Raw genomic sequence first — 15327 nt, forward strand, 5'->3', positions numbered from 1 at the left:
ACCAATGACAGCTTCTCCCAGAAGTTCTCCACCAAAAACCACTCAGAACTAGTCAAATCAGGATCAATTCAGAAGCTCCACTAGCTGCTTGCGTTGCAAAGCACCCAAATACACTGGCTAGGTGTGTTGCAACGCACTTGAATGCACTACCCAGGTGCGCTGACCAGGAAATGACAAGTGGCAGAGTCATTCAACGAGGTGGAAAGACCATGGAAGCTTCCAGAATCTTCTCCAATGACACTTGCCTCACTGAATTCGACCAAGTGATGAGTAAGAGGCTCTCAGTCTCCAAGTGGAAGCAAGAACTGATAGAGAGAAGCCACAAGTCAAAACATAAGCTGACTCATCCTCTCTGCTTACATCTATATATGGATCCCTCATCCCAGAGATCCAGAGGCTGGAATTTTGTACTTTGCAGAGAATTGTTGTTGGTTTGAGATTGAGATTAGTACATTGGGTGATTTATGCTTTGTTGGAGGAGAGGAAGGGATTCCTTTGTTGGGAGGTAGATGCTAGATCGGGACTCACTTGGTTGTATATCCTCTTGGACTTTCTTATCATATCAATAAAATTATTCGAGTTTCTCCTACATGCTATGTATCAATGATGTTTTGTTATATTTGCATGTTTAGCTTAATCTGATCCTGAGCTTTTTATGAATGTAAATCTATATCTTCGTGTAGTTTCTCTCTTCTGTGATCTTGCAGGAATTCAGTGAAGCTGGGCCGGTAAGGGAGCAGGGAGCTGGGAGCTACTGAAGAGAGGAGTGATTGGATCAACAAACTAGCGAAAGACACGGGTTAGTTACATCCTTCCTCTTCATTTACATTTCATAAAGAAGAATACTCAAGTAGTTTTCCTTGTTTGTTGCTAAGGCACTATCACACCTTAGAGTGGGATAGGGGCATTCTGAATAGATACTTTTCCCAACAACAAATTGGCGACTCCGCTGGGGATCGTATCTAGTTAGTTTATTTGTGTTTCTATTGTTGTTCTTCTCATAAACTTAGGAGTGGCGAATCGAACTGCATTTGCCATTTACAAATGCAAAGTAGAGATCTGCTACTCTAGTCCATCCACTGGACCTGTTTATGATCTGAACAGCTGATCCACAAATGCTCTAACTACCCTTTGTGATAGCTCTTAGTCCTCCTTTAAATCATCCTTCTAATTGTACCTTATTGATAGCTTTTATCCGGCCAAAAACCATAGATTAAACTGCAAACCGTGACCGAGAACCCCGAGAAAATTCTCGTTTTTGCTTCAGCGCAGGCTCTCTGAAGAGACTCTGCATTTCAACGCAGGTCCCGAGAGGGATACCTGCGCTGCAATTCAATTTCTCTGTGCAACAGGTGCGTTGATCAGCCTTTGCCTTGTGTAGTTGTGGTTCTTTGCATCCTTGTGTTCAGTTTTATCTCTGTTTTTTGCAGCCTGTTATCAGTGTGTGTACCTATCTGAAAACCCCTTTTCTTTGCCTTAATTCCGCCTCAGTTGTATAAAAGAAATTGTATTCGTTTTTGTGTATTTGTTACATCATTTGCAGTTTCCCATTACAAAAGTAAACTAGTCATACTGTCGCCCTTAGATCTAGACCTGTCATAAGTGTCGTTTTGATCTTAGGAGTAAATTTGTTTGCTGTTGACAGTTGATTGCGCTTTTACTTTTGTCTTTTGGTTTGAATTTGTGAATTTCTAGTGTCGAAACAAGTGTTTACTTCAAAAGTGTCGTAATCGTCTTTTTGATTTCAAAAAGGAGCTTGTTTGTGTTTTTCACTTGAAATCGAATTCAAATTTGTACAACAGCTTTCTTTTTAGGCATCAATATTAAGAAAGTGAAAACAAATACATGCACATGTGCATTTGCATATTGATAGTTTGTATGGTTTGATTTAGGAAAAGTGCATTTACAGTATGCTATATGCTCTTTGAGAAAAGATTGTGTCTTTCTTTTCCCCTTGTAGCTAGGATTTTCATTGTTGAAAAGAGATAAAAGCTTGCTTATCATCTTTAGACTGCATTTAGGAATTGTATCTACATCTCGTGGTGATCCAAAAAGGCAAAATTCTAAGAAAGATCAACCTAAAATAAATTGAATGAACTTAACAACGCATTGGAACTTAACGCACAACATAGAGGTCTAGGCTAGAGACGTGTTCCAGCGTCGTAAAACCTGGTGACTGTCGGCCTCACTCATGGTTGGGTGATTCCTCCTGAGAGACGATAAGTGCCAGTACGGATTGTGCTCCCACGTACCTTCGAGTATATATTGGGAGACCCCTATAGGCATAAAACCTTTATCCATAAGAAGCCGTGTCGGCTTCCCTACTGATCGCAATGCACTAAACACAGCATTCGGGAAGATTGACCGCCCGTACCTTAAAAAATATTCTACGGTTTTGCGATTGGTTTGGCACACCCTCTACCTAGAACTCCAGAGTGGTCCCTTTCGTTCCTTTTCAGACTCCTTAACGGAAAAGGTCCATCTGAGCACTTGTCACTTCAGGCTCATTAAAAATTGAAGGAGACTAGAGTCATCTTTTGCTTTTTCTCGACTCTTTAAAATTGAAAAAGCAAGTTGTGTCCAAGCGTCGTTAAAATTTATTTTAAACGGAATATTCATACCCTTTTTCCTGCGTTGATCTTTAGGTTGAGAAAATGGAGCCTACCAACCAAGGAATTCCCCTTGGTGGAAATCCTAGTCCCTTCTCCTCTTGGGGAGATGTTGGTGCGCCCCATATGGCCACATTGTCGCTTCCAGGACTGACAATTGGCTTGCCGGTCTGGCTCTTCTCAACCAATGTCGTTCAGAACACCACTATTCCTGAACAGTCGAATCAGCAGTTAGACCAGTCCAGAGTTACCCACCAACCTTCCACTTCCTCTAATTCTTCCTCTCCTCCTTCCTCTTCGCTTGATGGGGCTAGCAAAGCCAAAAGTCAAGTTCCTAAGGAGAAGAAGGAAAAGAAGAAGAAAGAGAAGAAGAAGAAGGAGCCAAAAGCGACTGGGGGCAAACGAGTGTCGTCTAACGAAAATCCACACACAGCACTGGCCAGGCCTAAATCACCATGTGTCATTTGCAAGGGAGACCACTTTCACAGAGATTGTCCTTGCATCCCTCGGATACTAAGGGACTGGTCTCCCTGTTTGCACAATCCTGTGGCATCAACCTCTGATTGCCATGTTGAAAGCACACCGTCAACTAGCGAAAGTGAAGTCCCAGGACAAAAAGGGAGAGCTAGATCTCCCTGTAAACTGTGTGAAGGAAATCACGCCATCCACTGTTGTCCCTTCTTAGACGAAGCTAAAAGAGTTTTGGATGATCGTCCGGTTTCACCGTTACGACTTCCTCCTGGATATAAAAAAATCTTGCCGAGTCCTACGTTAGTTGAGAATCCAGCTAGCCCGCTCAAGTGGTCAGCTGAAGTGCCGGTCATTGAAGATGAACCAGCTGAATCCATACCCGACGAAAGTCAAAAGGTCGAGGCGGCAGTTGACCCGGTCTTGCCTTCAGAGGTTTTATCTTCGAATGATACAGTCACTGAGGAGAATAAGGATGACACCGTCCAAATTATCTTCATCAACACAGACTCCGACGAACACGGGGGCAATCTACCCATTCCTTTACCGCAGGAAGGAAGTTCATCAGAGCCGTACCCGGCCGTTTACTCGGTCCCACCTCCAAGCAACCTAGTTGTCTCCTTCGACTGGAATCAACTAGGCAGACCCCGTTTACCAGCAAGCATACCATTCAGAATTATCATCCAAATATATAGAATGGTCATGGCTGGTACCATCATAGATGAGGGGGCTTCTATGAGTATCCTTTCCTCTACTGCTTGGAAAGCGCTTGGTTCACCATCTCTTTTGCCTGAGATGAGAAATCTGACAGGCTTTGATAAAGGAACCAGTCGACCTTTAGGGATCCTCCCCAATGTGCCCATAAAATTGAAAGGGAAGACCGTTCAAATGAACGTGATGGTCATTCAAGGACCCTTGGATTATAACCTACTCCTTGGACGAGACTATATTTATTGCATGGGAGCCATAGTCTCCTCACTCTTTAGAGTAATGTGTTTTCCGCACGAAGGAAGAGTGGTCAAGCTTGTGGACCAGCTTTCGTTTCCCGGATCACGCATCGCAAATAGTCATATACCGTCCCTAAATGGTCTCTTCACACAAGAAATGTCTCAACCCATGGTCCGTCCTCCCGATGAGCGCGAGTAATTCAGAGGGATATGACTGGAACCCAGGGGGCATGCGTCCTGGTCTGCTTCGGCAGGAAAACTTCGGGTATAGGGTAGGTTTCCGCGGGAGAATAAGACTAGTCTGTACCCCGTCCGTGATTGGAAGAGGGGTTGTTCTAGAATAAGATTCTCTTGTCAAAGTTATGTGTTTGGCGCTCATTGTCACTCACCTTTGTCTATCTCGGTAGACATCACCGAAGAAGTGTTTTGTTTGAAAGATTAATAGAACAATCTTTGGTAACCTGAAAGAGGTAGGCCTCTCCCGGTTAAACAAATGTTTTTCCTGCAAATTGATGGGTAACCTTGAAACTCTATTGTATACCTAGGGGCATGCAAACCTTTTGGAATGCAAGCAAGGGGCGACTATTTATTTTTTTAAATTTTTAGGTCCTCCCTTTAAACCCGTAGGTCTAACCCTTTAAACTCGTAGGATTAGTCGTTTCCGAACTTGCATAACGAAAGGATGCAGGGCATAGCTTTGTAAGGTGCAAGCTCCATAAAAAATGGCATCTTACATGAGACATTCTTATCATATGACTGGATTAATCGAGCAGTTTTAGCACATAGTTCATGCTCGTTAAAAAATGAACATAAGATCGAGCAGTTTTAGTGCATAGTTCATGCTCGTTAAAAAATAAACATAAGATCGAGCAAGTGTTTCAATCCGCATTTAAGCTCGTTAAAAAATGAACTATCCTCCGGTAAATAACCACCGTGAATGTAACATTATCAGCCACTAAAGCCTTGGTCGTGTTTGCACCGTCACCTCCACTTTTCCATTGGCCATCATTCACCTCCATTTGATTGTTTACCCATTTTGAGGAACAGCTGCGAAGAGTGATTTCACTAGCCATCCTTGTGACACTGCCATGCTTGGAAAATTCCAACCCTTACCTGGAATCAGCTGCTACCCATTTTATCACTCGTTCCTCAAAAGACAAGTCTTCTTTAAGCTCTTTTCATCTGACTCGTAAAATATGAAAAGATTGCCGAGTTTTGGCCTTCCAGCTCGTTAAAGCGACCGGAAGAGCTATCACTCCTCTAGATTTTAATCTTTTTGGACCTGAAGGATTATTGTACAAAAAGATCGAGCGCTTGTTTTGTTCGGCTCGTTAAAACTATCGAAAATTCATCCCTTCTGTATTATTTTATACTTTTTCGGACTTAAGGGATTAGATGACAAAAAAGGAATTCTGGAGCTAACTTTACGTACCTTTTCAGACTCTCTAAAAATGAAAAGGACCGAGTTATCTTTGTCGTTAGACTCGTTAAAAAGATTAATAGTGACAAACTTGTCTTTAGACGAGAACGAGTTTCACTATCGCTAGGCTCGTTAAAACATAGCGATGGGTTTGCCCGAAGGGCAAATTATAGAACAAGCATATGTTATCCTCCTCAAGCTTGACAAAAATAAAGAGGTACTGGTCAGCAATGACTGGGGAAAAATTGGGAAGAAACTCAAAGAACCTTTATTGGTAGCAAGTCGCTCTTGAACATGACACTTCCACTCCGTGCCTAAGTCGGGTTGGGTTGTTTCATTCACCGGTCACATCACCATGGTCTCACCATACCATCCACCTTTGGGGTAAATGCTACCATTCCATCATATAAGTGTCGCCGATATGTTCAAGAGAAGTCATCCAGAGAAGCCAACCGTGTCCCATCCACTACCATACATTATACTTCATTCTTTCATGACCGCCACCCTGAACCATATATCATCAGATCGTTTTCACCTCCATCAAAATCATTTGCTCCGTTCCGTGTCATTGATGTGGGATTCATTAAGGCCCTCCTTTGACGGATCACTTCTTGTCGACATCAGCTCATTATCCAAGAAGTTGATCTAGGAACACCCCCTTCAGTACTTTGAAGCTTGCATGCCTCAATGGCAAGTTTCTCACTTCCGGCGACAGGTATACGTCAATGACCTTCGACCGAAAGATTTTGCGTGGTGTTCAACGCCAAGTCCTTTATTCACACCGCGTGAATTGTACTGGAGTACCTTGAGGGTCATTATCATTATCTGTGATTCCTCTCGCGCTTGTTAACAGTTTACATCATTGACTGGTAATCAAGCGATGTCTTTCCATGTTCGACTTCAAAACATTTCTCACATGGCTCGACTTGTACTTAGAGTGAAGATCGGACGAGATTGAAGACCCCGGATCTAGTTTCATCCATCCGGGCTGTGATATATATTCAGGAAAAATAAAGACATTGACATGTACAGCATTGCAGAACAGATGATCATCCTACCAAAAGGATGATGATTTCATCAGAATCATCAGTCTACCATCAGACGATTGTCTGTCCTATGTACATAAATATGAATTTATAAATCTGAGCATGGGAATGCCCGCCTCAGCTAGATCATGAAAACAATATGAAAAATAATGTATTGTATTGTATTTTATTACAGGTCTCCTCCCAGCATTGAAAGAACTTCGGATCCTCCTAATAAAGCATTTCACCCGATAAACGACCTCATACTTTAGGGGGCAACTGTTATAAACATTTTTGTACCTTACAGCTTTTGAGCATGAAATGTCCATAATCAAAGGGATCCAAAGTCCCTAAAAGTGTTGTTCCTGCCCCTAAAGGAACAAGGTCAACCAATGACAGCTTCTCCCAGAAGTTCTCCACCAAAAACCACTCAGAACTAGTCAAATCAGGATCAATTCAGAAGCTCCACTAGCTGCCTGCGTTGCAAAGCACCCAAATACACTGGCTAGGTGCATTGCAACGCACTTGAATGCACTACCCAGGTGTGTTGAGCGGGAAATGACAAGTGGCAGAGTCATTCAACGAGGTGGAAAGACCATGGAAACTTCCAGAATCTTCTCCAATGACACTTGCCTCACTGAATTCGACCAAGTGATGAGTAAGAGGCTCTCAGTCTCCAAGTGGAAGCAAGAACTGACAGAGAGAAGCCACAAGTCAAAACATAAGCTGACTCATCCTCTCTGCTTACATCTATATATGGATCCCTCATCCCAGAGATCCAGAGGCTGGAATTTTGTACTTTGCAGAGAATTGTTGTTGGTTTGAGATTGAGATTAGTACATTGGGTGATTTATGCTTTGTTGGAGGAGAGGAAGGGATTCCTTTGTTGGGAGGTAGATGCTGGATCAGGACTCACTTGGTTGTATCTCCTCTTGGACTTTCTTATCATATCAATAAAATTATTTGAGTTTCTCCTACATGCTGTGTATCAATGATGTTTTGTTATATTTGCATGTTTAGCTTAATCTGATCCTGAGCTTTTTATGAATGTAAATCTATATCTTCGTGTAGTTTCTCTCTTCTGTGATCTTGCAGGAATTCGGTGAAGCTGGGCCGGTAAGGGAGCAGGGAGCTGGGAGCTATTGAAGAGAGAAGCGATTGGATCAACAAACTAGCGAAAGACACAGGTTAGTTACATCCTCTTCATTTACATTTCATAAAGAAGAATACTCAAGTAGTTTTCCTTGTTTGTTGCTAAGGCACTATCACACCTTAGAGTGGGATAGGGGCATTCTGAATAGATACTTTTCCCAACAACACGATGACCTAGCCTAACCCCCTTTGAATCGGGTTTCTGATGCACTCCAACTTTGGACCATGGGATGATGAAGGCTTTTAAGCTCCCTAATATGTCAACTTCTATGTCTCAATGTAAATAATCAATGGGTGTTATTGGAAGCCTGTCCCGTCAATCCTACACCTAAAGTACACATATCATTTGGCCCTTGTGCCCAAATGGGCATAATCGATGTATGTAAAATTATTAAGGTGTAGTATTTCAAGTCTTGGCTTGGCGGTGTTAACCAAGGTCACGTTCGCTTAGGGTGTGAGTGTGTGAAAATGATGTGTCAAGTGGATGAGTTAATTGAGAATGTTTTATGATTCCATGTGCTGCCAAAATTAAAGTGTTGTAACACTGTAAATAATGCTAAAAATGACAGAAAAATAAACATCCAATCAAGCACACAAAACCCCACCCAAAATGTCTATCAAGTAGCTAATAAAGATAAGGTAAATAAGCTACTCGAAGACACATAAAATTCATAAAATACTCAATGTCAAGGGGATTGAGATTTAGAGACACTAATCTGTTGTAAACGGTGCATACACATAGCAAAAATCATAGGTGACAAATGTTGTAAAGGATAGACATGAAGCTCTAAAACCTAGGATGCTCAAGGGGATCCTAAGGGGGAAAGGGAAAACCCAAATTCTAAAGGGAGAAAGGGTGAAATAAACCTATCCACAATGTCTATAAAGTAATGGATTAGACTTTGAAAATGAATGGCTGAAAGTGTTGAACCCTAGACTTCTCAACCCAACCAATCTCTTCCTAAAAAGGTGGAGGTGTACTCTAAATCCTAGGGGATTGTTTACATCCTCAAAGAGAAAAACTAAGAAAATATAGGCCTAGGGAAGACTGAAACAGAGAAAAGAAACCCTTCCTAGTCCATACACAACACTCTCAACAAGTCTGAAAAAATTCTGAAAATTTCTCTGAAAAATCTGAAACTTTCTCGAAAAAAATCCGAAACGTAGGTTCTAACCTAGAAACAATGGAAAATTCAAATAATTGGCCAAAAAGTACGCTTTGGAATGTAGATCTGTGGCTAAAAAGTGAATTTTTCTCTTGGGACTCTTGGTTGGTAGATCTCACACAAATGTTGGTGTTTCCTACTCGATGGTACCTGTGAGTTGTGGAAAGAACCAAAAAACCACCAGAATCTGAAAATTTGACAAAAAAGAAAGAAAACTATAAACAAAAATTGAGAGGCTATAAATAGTTGTAGAAAACCTTGAAATTTACTAAAACTTCAATCACCCAGGAACTAAATTAATACACCAGCGGAGTCGCCATTTTTTAGTACAAAATTTCTTGGAAAGTGTACCAAAAACATTTCACTTAAGTGACTGGTGGCAAGTGACCCTAACAACAATTTGTGGCTGATTATGCTTCAGATCTGCAATAATAAAACGAGGAAATCCTACAACAAAAATACATATGCAATCCAAAATAACAAACAACAATATATATCCAATGTAATAACCCAATATGGAAAGAATTTTAAATGAATAATAATCTTTGTTGATAAAACCTAGTGAAGGAGATCTACAAAAGGTTCTAGAAATCCCCCTCTATGGGATGATTCCTTTGATGTCCTTGATGCTTCAGTAAATGATTCTCCTTCTCGATATGTGAAAAACCAAAAACAATGAGAAGAGCTCAAGTGGGAGCTCAAATGCAAGAAGACGATAGTGGTGATGATGATAATGATCATGGCGAAGAATGAATCGAAAACCCTCTTATTTATAACAAAATATTGGGTTGATCTCGAAAATGGAGAATAATAAAATAATAATGACCAAATAAAGATGTAACTATTAGGAATACTTTCTTATATTTTTTGGAGAGGGAAAAGCTATTCAAAGTGGTCAACTATCTTTATTATAAATAATTAACAAATAAAATAATTTATTAATTATTTCGCGAGGATTAAGAATGATGTGAAACTGAAATAACTATTAAATTGCGATTTAACAATTATTCCAATAATATAATTAAGGAATAATAAATACATAATGATTTATTTAATTATTCCTTGGTGATTTAGTCAAATGTGACAAGGAATAATTATCAAATAGTGATTTAATAATTATTCCTAGGGAAAATTTAATAAATAATGATTTATTCAATTATTCTCATGGGGTTTTTTTAATTTCAATCAGAAATAATTTAATAAAAATGGTTTACTAAATTATTTCCCATGGCGAAAGTAATTTTTCTATGGGAAAATTAATCCTACACGGCGTATTTCGATCCACCTAGTTAGAAATGACTAGGTGATCATTTTTTGGTGATAACATTTGAATATAAATATTATGTCACATCACATATATTATTATGGTTTATTATTAATATGTGTTGATGATAAGTCTACAGCTAGAATGTTATCAACCTCTCCTAGTTCCATTCAAGGAGGTTCTCACATAAGAGGACGCTACATAGTTTCAAAGGCCTATAGATAACAAGAAATCATTTGGCAAGTGTGATGTTTTAAGGGAGTAATTTTCTGTGAAATATTAGTTGATGTTTTTCTTCTATAGTAATGAATATGTTGGAAGCGAGAAATTTGTGCCCCTTATTCCCATTTGGATCATCTGAGTCTTATTCAATCCTTGTTAATTAACTGTAATATTCACCATAAGACATGCCTCAAACATCCTTCCTCCTACATCCTTTGCTTCCCTCCCCCATAACAACCTACAACCTACTCTTTAATAGTGAAATTATGTTAGTTGTAACCAAAAATTCTGAGTCTTGGCTTGCCTCCAGCAAGCCTCCTTATGTAGTCGCCAATTTTAATAGTAATCAACATTAATTAAATCCCGCAAACCATTGTGATTGTTTATTACCAAAACACATTCTCCCCTTTTAAGGTCATTCATTAAATTAAACAATAGGCAAAAGACCTAATAAGTAGGACCCCTCCCAAAAGAAAATTTATCAACAGTAAGTCAATACTTGTCATCAAATTATGATTGTTGAGACCCAAAAAATATTCACTGCATAAATTCACACTATTGGGATGAAAAATCATATTAAGATATGACTCTCAAGACACGTGGGCTATTCATTGGACACACACACACACACACACACTTAGAGCATCACATGGCACTATTATATATATGATGTTGAAAAAGTCAAAGGTATAAGATATGGTCTTAACGTCAAAGGTCTTTCAGTGTAATTTGAAGGATTTTCAATTTTGTTCATATATCACTATGGCTATTTCGGGCACAAACCAAATAAGCATATATGTTTATTCTTGTTTATTTTTATGGATGATTATAATATGCACATGACACAATGATATGATCTAAAGTATGATGTTTATATATCTTTGGTTTGAAGTCCATATACATGCATATGATATTGTTTTTGGATTTGCACTGTGAATTTTGTATCGACATTGTTTGATATGTGATATAATGTATGCTTATAGTGCAATGATAATATGATGTTGCATATCAAGTTGTCACCATCAATGATCAGAGTGTCACCAAAAAAGGTTGGCATTGCTTGATTCAAAAATACATATGATGTGATTACGGCCGAGTTATTTAATTATTTGGGATTTTTGTAAAATTTGGCATTTTTTTCGGTACATCGTATTCATTAAAAATGGTGACTATATTTTTGAAATCTAGTACATTCATGTATGAATGTTGTGTTGGAAATTTATATGACATCCACTCTAAATTTTATTGGTTTGGTTCATATACAATGCACTGATTCATCCTCCACGTATCACATTTGTTGTATGGCACCCTTCCTTATCAACATTAGTTTATTGGGTCATATGTAGGTGACTTATTCGGCATGGCACCAAGGCTCGAGATCATTAATGTGCCAACCACTCTTTACTCCTGCATTATCTCATCATGACCTCGAGCCATGGATTTTGGTTCATTGTCATTTGTAACCCTCAAATGTTTTCATTCTCTCCAATTCATAAAATATTTCACTCTGTAATCAACATCTTCTTGAACGATAGGGTTTTTCTTCTTATGTAGTTTGGTAAAAAGAAGGAAGGTGTTTTCTTACAAATTGAGCCACTGTTGGAATGCTCTTGATTTCTAAGTATGCTTACAATAAACTATTTTGTCAACAAGTCAAGCTTTTCTATTTTTTCCCCCATATTTTATCTATCTCCCTGTTTTGGTTTCTATGTGGCATTTATATACTCATCTCAATCAAAATATAGTGTTAATTTTTGTTTTTCCGAACATTTAAAATATAGGAAACCCTTATGTTAGTGCCTAAATCTACCTCAGGCTAAGAAAGGTAGGTCTAGGGTAACATCAAACCACGCTTAACCTGGTAGCTAGCCCTACCAAGTCAGGAGAGGGCTCTCTCCTTGTAAATCTCAGTAAAATATGGCCAATAAAGCTTGAGATTATTGATATAAATACTAATTTTAGGCTAGGTATGTGCTCAGAGGAGTTTGATTGAATTTAATGGTTGATTACTAGATCAAATGTGAAAGGCAGTTTTGGGTCTGGGGAATGAACTCAGTCTTGTAGAGGTTTCTATGGGGTGAGGTAGGAAAATCCTTTAGTACTTTAGATTAGGTGTAATGATGAGTCTTGAGACTGGTGAGGAGTTGGAGAGGGCATGGAAGTGTCATGAATCCTCTTCAAATAGTAGAAAACATGTAAAGCTAAATAAACCCTAAGGTAGAGCACTGCAACATCAATGATTTCCACGTTTATACTTGATTCATTTAGTTAAGCAGAAAAGAGAGAGATAATGGCACACATAAACATATGATAACTTCATTCAAAAAGGAGAAAACAATACTAAATCACCTTGCCACAGGAATCCCATAAAATGCCGCAAACCCTGGTCTATTTCCTTGCCAAACTACAGAGATGATGTATAATAGTGCTCAAAGCATTCACAAGAGTCCAACCTTGACAAATGACTAAGAAAGTACAAGATACAGGCAACAAACCACCTATGCTAGCTTTTAGGGGTCGAATCCATGAGTCTAGGAGCTGTTTCAACAAGATCTAAACTAGGAACTGAAAAATAGGCAGTGGAACAGCTCGCCTATAAAACTATGGACACTGATTCATTCAGTTCAAAACCACCTATACATGATGTATCTACCTCCTTGAGTCAATTTTCATCATTTTTACATCAAAGTACATAAATTTACATCATGAGTTTGACCATGAGAGAGAAAAAATCAAACTGAGAAAAAACTAGGCGAAAATTTTGAGTTTTGAGCAAAATTGAGCAAATTGTGCCTGATGCACAGCGCCATCTGCCTGATGCACGGTGCCTTTTCCCAGCTGAATTTGGAGGCCTTCCCCTTCACCAAATTTTCTCCAATTTGGCTTGTTCGAAATATCTATCTGTCTACTTTCTAGGACAAGTGGAATTTTTGAATTTGGTGTCCATTTGCCCCTCCAAATTTGACATGAAAGATCTTGGTGCTGCAAACTATATTTTGGGCATGGAAATTAAAAGAGATCAGGCAAAGAGGAAGCTCTAGTTAAACCAGAGGAATTATGTCGAGAAAATATTGCAGAGATTTAATATGCAAGATAGTAAACTGGTGAAGGTTCCTATTCTTGTAGGTGTAAATTTATCTGCTAAACAGTGTCCCAAGACACAAGAAGAGGAAGAGGATATGTCCCGTGTTCCATATGCAAGTGCAGTCGATAGCCTGATGTATGTGATGGTCTGTACTAGACCAGACATTACACATGCAGTGGGATTATTTTGCAGGTTTATTTCAAAACCAAGGAAGCAGCATTGGACAATAGTGAAGCATGTTTTCAGGTATTTACGTGGCACCAGTGATTATGGTTTGTGCTACCAAGGAAGACCAGGATTGGACAGAGTTTTGGATATCCATGGCTTTGTTGATGCGGACTGGGCTAGAGATATTGATTAGAGAAGATCTACAAGTGGAGGTGTAGTTAGTTGGATGAGTAAGAAACAATCTATAGTGTCACTATCAACTACAGAGGCAGAATACATGGCAGCCACTCATGCAAGCAAGGAAGTAGTTTGGTTACAAAGATTATGTTCAAGTATGGGGTTAGTACAGGGAGCTATAAGGATAGACTGTGACAACCAAAGTGAAAGTTTTTTGGCAAAGAACCCTGCTTACCATTCAAAGATAAAGCACATTTATGTTCAATATCACTTTGTGAGGGATATGATAGAAGACAAAAAGGTGTTTCTGGTAAAGGTGGACACTTTGATGAATACTGCAAATGCATTGACAAAATCTGTGAGCCCTAAGAAGTTCTCTTGGTGTAGAGAAACAATGGGTGTTGTAGTGCTAGATAATTGACTAAGCTCTCTTGTGGCCCCCTGTGGAAAGAAAACAACAAGTGGGAGAATGTTGGGTTGTTTTATTCTTTCCACGACTAGCCTATGTAGTGAACCGGGGAGTTAGAGGGGGGATGGAGACGCCCCTTCATTTCACCGATTGCGTAGTGGGGGGGTGGCAGCCCCCCCTATCTGGGGGGTTTGAGGGGGGTGGGTAGCCCCCCTCTATAAGGTTTTGGGTAGCGCCTTGAGGAAATTTTTTTTGGACCCCATATTAGGTTCGGCAGACCTACCTATGGTTTTGTGCATGATTTTCGCACATGCTTTTAGACATGATGGTTTTCAGTCCATGGTTTTACATGCGATGGTTTTTGGTCCATGGTATTGGATGCTTCGGTATGTATAAATATGTATTGTAACATTGAAAGGAACATAATGAAAAATCAATCTAGTAGTCCTGATTTTGGGATCCAGGGGAAATATCTGTGTATATGTGTTTTATGTGTTATGCTCTCGCATTGTTTATTTTCTGTGTTCTAGAATTCGTATGTAGATAATTTCTGTATGAGGTTAAAACCTACAAAAGGTAGGGTAGAGAACCAACTGCTTCCCACATCTAGTCCTATAGGATGTTTTCATGGAAAATTTTAGGGGCTAATGTTCGCCCAGTGGGCTAATTTTCCATGATTTTTCCACAAAAAAGATTCGCCAATTTCCAATTTTATAAAAGAGGATTCGCCCAAATTTTATAATATAAAATTATTTTACCTTAAAATTCGCCAACATTATATAGAGACTATATAAAAAATAACTATAAATTTGAATAATTTTACAAATATATCAATAAACATTTATAATTTGCATATTAGGGATTAGCGAGATTCGCCAATGTTTTAAACTTCAAGAAAATTTTCCATCCTTAAAATTTTCCTTGGATGTTTTACTAAGCTTGGTCACTAAGGTTACCTTTGTCCCATAGGGGTGGTCGAGAATTGGGCTTCTTGGTGATCAGCTACCACCCAAGATTCCTTGCCACATGTTGGGTAGCTCCGAGGAGAACTGCTTACACGATGACGTAGCCTAACCCCTTTTAAATTGGGTTTCTGATGCACTCTAGCTTTGGACTGTGGGATGGTGAAGGATTTTAAGATCCTTAATATGTCAACTTCTATGTCTCAATTTAAATAATTGATGGGTGTTATTGGAAGCATATCCCATCGATCCT

The sequence above is a fragment of the Pinus tabuliformis genome, chromosome X, assembly GCF_031772625.1.
Source record: "Pinus tabuliformis cultivar Carrire ecotype Pingquan chromosome X, CPIR1, whole genome shotgun sequence".
Lineage (NCBI taxonomy): Eukaryota > Viridiplantae > Streptophyta > Pinopsida > Pinales > Pinaceae > Pinus > Pinus tabuliformis.